The following is a 7669-nucleotide window of genomic DNA, read 5'->3' as shown; positions in this document are numbered from 1 at the left end:
TTTCACCACTCAAAATGTGCAGCTCCATGAGATACACATGCATGCCAAATATCAAGTTGCTATCTTCGTGAAACACAGTGTCCCACTATATGACGTTTGAACTTGAAGGATGACCTTGACCTTGTGAAGGATGACCTTGACCTTTCACCACTCAAAATGTGCAGCTCCATGAGATACACATGCATGCCAAATATCAAGTTGCTATCTTCAATATTGCAAAAGTATTCATAAAATGAGCGATTTGGGCCACATATATTTGACCTCTGACCTTGAAGGATGACCTTGACCTTTCACCACTCAAAATGTGCAGCTCCATGAATTACACATGCATGCCAAATATCAAATTGCTATCTTCAATATTGCAAAAGTATTTATAAAATTATCGATTTGGGCCTCATATATTTGACCTCTGACCTTGAAGGATGACCTTGACCTTTCACCACTCAAAATGTGCAGCTCCATGAGATACACATGCATGCCAAATATCAAGTTGCTATCTTCAATAATGCAAAAGTATTCATAAAATGAGCGATTTTGGCCACATATATTTGACCTCTGACCTTAAAGGATGACCTTGACCTTTCACCACTCAAAATGTGCAGCTTCATGAGATACACAAGCATATGAAGTTGCTATCTTCAATATAGCAAAAGTTATTGCAAAATGTTAAAGTTGGCGCAAACAGACAGACCAACAGACAGACCAACAGACAGGGCAAAAACAATATGTCCCCCACTACTATAGTGGGGGACATAAAAATAGCCGACAACGACCGATTAAGCTTTAAATTTCCCGGGTACGTTTTAGTATATTTACCGTAACCGGGGTACATGTAAGTATACTTAAGAGTACCCGGGGTACATGTTAGTATACTTAAGAGTACCCGGGGTACATGTAAGTAGTACCCGAGCCGACAATGACCAATCGAGCCTTAATATGCCCTGTATTTGACAGACATATAAAAGAGACAAATAATATGGAAAGGATGAAAAAAACAACACAGCAGTAATTATTTTTATTAGAGACATAGATAACAGAGATAGGCAGCTCGCCAAATATCGGCAAACTCTCGCGCTTCCAGTGGTTTTGGCGAGATAGGTTTTATTTTAGTCTGTGCAATAAAAGAATGCATGAACATAGTTTTTACAATTTAATGATATTTCATCAAAACTTCATCATTCATAAACACATATCAATACAACTGGCATAAAAAAATAAGCAATTTATTACACGTATTAAGCAAGTTGTTGATATTACAAAATTAATAACATATCGGGAGAAAACAGCTAATATTCTGCAGTGATGCAGGCAACAAACATGTAAGCATAAGAGCCATTATCGTATGGGGCAGGGTATTAATGTTGCTGAAGAAAATTCATAATCACATAAGAATTTTTCATCATGGAGATTGGACTATAAATGCGACTGAGAGTGTTAACATGTTTTTACCATAGTCATGTAAGGAAAAAGCCCCACCCCTTGGTGGCCATGTTTTTCATGATATCATTGGGACACATTGGGATAGAGTGTTAAAAAGGTTTTTCGAATCCCGGACAATCGCTCCTACGGACAATCGCTCCTACGCTAAATTTGACAAGGCGGACAGTCGCTCCTACGATGTTTTGACAGGGCGGACAGTCGCTCCTACGATGTTTTGACAGGGCGGAAAGTCGCTCCTACGATGTTTTGACAGGGCGGACAGTCCCTCCTACATTATTTTGCCAACCCAGACAATCACTCCTACATTATTTTGTCAACCCGGACAATCGCTCCTACATTATTTTTGACTCCACGGCAAAACATATTATTCGCTGATCAAAGGCTTACACCTATAATTAACCAACAATTAAAATTGCCAACCTGTTAACAGAAAGCCAATTTAATTAACATGAGCCGATCAATTTGATTTTAATTAATTAATTTACTTACTGACAAACTATGTTACAGTTTGTCGATTCTGTAAATATAAGGTAGTTATAAGGGCACTTTGGACAATGGTTCCTACATTATTCCTATCAGGGACATTCGTTCCTATATTACATTTATTGGAAAAAGTGCCATTTGCGAATGGAATAAACATAACAACCGCATTAAATCAATAATTGCTATAACAACAATGGTAGTATCAATCGATAATGACCACTTTGACACCTATGATGTGTGAACCGTGCATAAAGATTACAGAATGGCGTCACATTAAAGGGGCCTTTTCACAGATTTTGGCATATTTTGAAGTTTGTCATTAAATGCTTTATATTGATAAATGTAAACATTAAATTTTAAAAGCTCCAGTAAAAAATCAAAAATAAAATTTAAAAAAGGAAAACAAAAGTAGCCCGCAGCAGGACTCGAAGTAAAAAACGCATTAGCCAACTGAGCTATCCTGCCAAGGATACATAAAATGCGTATTTTATACCTTATATCTTCGTAGTTTCACAAATTTAAACGACATCACTAGAACTTTCCAAATTATTCAATCGCTTCAATCAATTATACATTGAATAGAAAATTCATGAAATGCAACATAATGGCGAATTCAAATGTACAGACATTTTCGATTTAAAATTTAAATATCTGGCTTATTTCGCATTTTTCGACACAAGTTGGCAATTTTAATTGTCGGTTAATCATAGGTGTTAGCCTTTGATTGGCGTACACTACATTTTGCCGTGGAGTCAAAATAATGTAGGAGCGACTGTCCGGGTTGACAAAATAATGTAGGAGCGATTGTCCGGGTTGGCAAAATAATGTAGGAGCGACTGTCCGCCCTGTCAAAACATCGTAGGAGAGACTGTCCGCCCTTGCAAAACATCGTAGGAGCGACTGTTCGCATTGTCAAAACATCGTAGGAGCGACCGTCCGCCCTATCAAATTTAGCGTAGGAGCGATTGTCTGTAGGAGCGATTGTCCGGATACCAGGTTTTTCTATAGCTATATATAGACATATAAGGAAAAATGCCCCACCCCCTGGTGCCCATGTTTTTGAACCAACCGGAACCATTTTTGAACTTGCCCAAGATATCATTTTGACAAATCTTCTGACCAAGTTTCATGATGACGGACAATAAACCGGAACAATTTTTTAACTTGTCCAAGATTTCATTTGGAAAAATGTTCTGACCAAATTTCATGAAGTTTGGACAATTAATGTGGCCTCAAGATTGTTTACAAGGCAAATGTTGACGCCACACAACACGCACTCCACGACTGCCAAAAGGCGATCAAAAAAGCTCACCATTAGCACATTGTGCTCAGGTGAGCTAAAGGGCAAAAAGATAATCACTAGAAATTTGTTCCCACAAAAAATGGTTCTGGGCAACTTCCTAACCATGAACATATTCAGTAGTGTGTCCTGCTTCATTAACACATACTTTCATCCTTAAATATGTTTTGCCATGCTTTGATCTGAATGTAAAAAGCGAATGTCCAGGTCTCTAGCGTGCGTATTGACAATAAATTGCTTTGGATCACTTCGTTCAGTATGTAACACTCAACCCTGATAGGCACAGTGATCTCAACTTGACAGTCTCCAACGTCAGCTGAGTCTGGTTCTGTTGTTGACGATGACTAACCACACTGAGTTGCTTTGTCTTCATACAATGCAGTGTTGAGAGAAGTATCATCCTCAGTTCTCAGTTATGGATTCATCCTCATCGAGCAAGAAACCATCCTCAAGCGCTGTTGGGGATGATTCATCATGTTGAGATGGCTTGTGCTTCTTCTGCACCCCATAACTCAGTCACTCCCTCCTGGGCATGGCCAAACTGAAAATACAAATGAGCATATGAGATGAACACCAAATAATATGAAATGTATTATATGCTATTTTAAATTAAGATAAAACAAGAGATGTGTTCATCAGAAACACAATGCCCCCTACTGTGCCGCAATTTGACCTTTGACCTTGAAGAATGACCTTGACCTTGAACTTCCACCACTCAAAATGTGCGGATTCATGAGATACACATGCATGACAAATATCAAGATGCTATCTTTAATATTGCAAAAGTTATGGCCAACGTTAATTTTTTTTCGGACGGACGGACAGACTGACATACTGACAGTTCAACTGCTATATGCCACCCTACCGGGGGCATAAAATATAAAGGCCTCATGGAATTTATAAAGAAGGCACATAAGCATGCAATTTATAATGTTTCATATGTGAATTCTTTTTCTTTCTATCAGCATTTTAACCCAACAACATTCAGGCTGTTTAGTTGACTTGTTACTGCATAATGTAATAATGGCAATTTCTCCATAAGATAGAACAGACTACTGCAGTTGACGGCAAATTACCTTTAAAATAGGATGTATGTGTGTTACATGAATATTGTAACTTAAAAACTCTTCCATTATACAAAATTCCTTTTCTTGTAATAGAATGAGCTTCATTTTTATAAATTCATTGTCATATTTCAGCAAATGAACACAGAAAGACAATAAACAACCAATCCACCATTTACACCACACAATAACTGGTAATAAGACAAAATGCTGTCTTATTTCCAGGTATTGTGTGGTTTTTAATATTACCTGAGCTAAGACACCTTATTAAATTATCTTCCTATATTATAAATTGATCAACAAGCACCTGTTTTAAATTAAATTCTTAGATTTAATATTCCTTGATCAATGGATTAAAATTAAATTATTAATTAAATTCTTATCTTAATTATTAAATGACTCTTGTTTCAAAACTAAATTTATAAATTAAATCATATATTAAATGATCAATTTATTAAAACTTTCCTTAACTTATAAAACTGAAGCACTTTTTTAATTAAGCACATTCTTCGATGATTTTAACTACACAAAATAAACAAACCATTATTTATACTAATTTACACAAAGTAAGATTGTGAATGAGAATGAAGTCAAATTATAAATGTTTAAATTATTATAAAAAGTTGATTTAATTGGGGAGGGCTAATCTCTTATCTGGCACCATACTGTGTCTGCCATTATAACTTTGATATACATCAAATGATATACATCACCATTCGGTGTACGGACGGACTGACCGACATGTACAAAAAATATACCCCCTCTTCTTTGAAGGGGGCATAAATATGGGAAACCATAAAACTATTGAAATCAGAAATTTGCTTATATATAAATGCATAATAGATTGATTATTAAATGAGGCATGTATTGATACGTCTTGCTAATTACAGCATTTAAACTTAGAGCAGATAATATAAAGATTTTTTAGAGAGTAAATTTTCCCCCCACAACTAAAATTGTGTATATAACATCTAACTGTATTTTTTTCTTTATCAATTGCGGATTTTAAAAATTCACTTAACTTTGTTAAAACAGAAAGAGCTTTCTCTTACATCACACATTCTCACAAGTCATATATTTGTACAAAATGCATAAACATATTTTTGGTGTTATTTTGATGCATGTGTATTGTGTATTTATTATTATGGTAGTTTGATGTTTAGCTGTATATGCTTATGTCGCAAATAAACTCGCTGTTCTGTTCTGTTAATTTTATAATATTGGGATTTATTGTGCTCGAATCAAAGTCAGGGGAAGTCTACACTGTGTATTAGCAACCTGCTGTGTTGATCACTATCTTATTAGCTCAATACACAGGCACCTGGCTACTGTACTGGAAAAATTGGATTTACTGCCAAAATAACTGATTTAATTTATTGCTAAATTGTTGTGTACCTTTAAAAATTTCAATAAATAGTTAACGCTCTACCATTGTCTTATATTTATACCGTTTGAAAAAGTTAATGACAATTATTGCAAGCGTCCGTTTTATTTACCATTATTATTTTAAATACGCGTTCAATGGCAAATAATACAGATAAAATAATTATTTGATGTGGATATCAGTACAGTTAATAAATGTTAATAAATGTCTATATATTCTAAGCATAGCATACGCAATTGTATAATTCCGAACTAATATAATTTACTTAAATATGATCTAGCTAGAATCAACATCAACATGGATCAACATCACCGTTGTACTTTTTATTTAGTTTTCAGTAATCTGTCCTTGAAATAGAGGTAGCCTTATTAAAGACAGCGCTAAGTGTGAAAGTGGAGATTAAGAAATAATATCTATTGCATCGCACTGGCGGTATAGCCTGTAGTCTTAAATAAGACACATTTAAGACATGGATAAAATACAAATATGACACATATGAATCTTTCATTTCTTCAAAAAATAAGCACGTAGTCACATATAAATAAGACACATTTAAGACACAGAAACAATATGAATAAGACACATTTGAATCTTTAATTTCTTAAAAAAAGCATGTGAATCTTTAGAATACAATATAAAATAACATGTATTACTGACACATTATTCTCAAACAACATGTTTAATTAAAAAAATGTATCCGTACAATACTCAATATCCTTTTACAATGAATTTAACAAGTTTCCTTTAATGACCGATTCATCAAAGAAACACAAATTCCCAACCATTAACAACATGTTCAATAATAAAAAAAATGTCTCCGTACAATACTCAATATCCTTAAAAAATATTGCTCAAAAATCTGTTTTACTATATAACGTCTGGCATTTTTACCTATGGCATTTTTACCACTTTACCTCTGGCATTTTTACCGCTGGCATTTTTACCTATGGCAATTTTACCTCTGGCATTTTTACCGCACACCATATAAATGGGTATCAAAAAGTAAATTTCAGTAGCGTTAAAGATATCATAGCAAATTCAATAAGTATACTGTATTGATATGACAGAAATTAAAATTCAAGTATGAAATGTGTCCCCCCCGGGTTTAATGTCCAGGTGTTTGTTACCCCTCACAGCAATTGCTAGGGAGGGGGGGCTACATCTTGTTCGGATTTCAATAATTTTAATGTTTAAGTGGTCATTATTTTATGTTATTTTCTATTGATGCAAAGAAATACTTAAATTACTTCCCAAAATGTATAATATATTATAACATCATTATTTTTTTGCAAGCATTCCCCACACATTTGGCAACGTCAATTATAATGGTGAAATAATCAAAAATAATATTTTCATGATATTGTTGAAAACACAATAAGAATCTTTTATTGACATACCATATATATATATCGCTCAAATCAGCCAATGGAATAAATGAAGTGTCTTTATTTGTGTCTAGCCGCAGGAAATTTTATTGGACAGTCTGTCTTACAAAGGTCAGGTAAGGTGAAAAGCTGGCTTAGACAGCTTCCACGAGAAAGTACAATTGAAACATATACATGTAACTGTTAAGCATGTGCTAATTATAGCAAAAAACAAAACCTGCATATTTAATTGGCTCTGGAGATAATCTGTCTACTGGGGTCGGTGATGTCTCCCAATAGCTTATCTTATCAGTTAATTTATAAACTGCAGTGTTATAATGAAGTGAAGCAAAATGTCTATGTCACAAAAGAATGTTACTCTCAGTTGCAACTGGGCAGACATGTGGTCAAATACTCGAAAAAAAATCAATGAAATTAATGATTTTAACTTATTTTTTAACATGATTAATGTTTTTTTCATTGATATATTATTAATTGGTAATCTCAACCAAAGTGATCAAATTGATTACAAATGTATTAATTCATGCATTTAATAATATTTGGGCTTCTAGACCCTTAATCAACCACTGTTCATCTATAAAACAAATCCTATTCTTATTAAGGGTGTCATGAT

This window comes from Dreissena polymorpha, chromosome 8, assembly GCF_020536995.1.
Source record: "Dreissena polymorpha isolate Duluth1 chromosome 8, UMN_Dpol_1.0, whole genome shotgun sequence".
Classification (NCBI taxonomy): Eukaryota; Metazoa; Mollusca; class Bivalvia; order Myida; family Dreissenidae; genus Dreissena; species Dreissena polymorpha.
The sequence above is the reverse complement of the archived record's forward strand: the minus strand, read 5'-3'. Positions refer to the sequence as shown.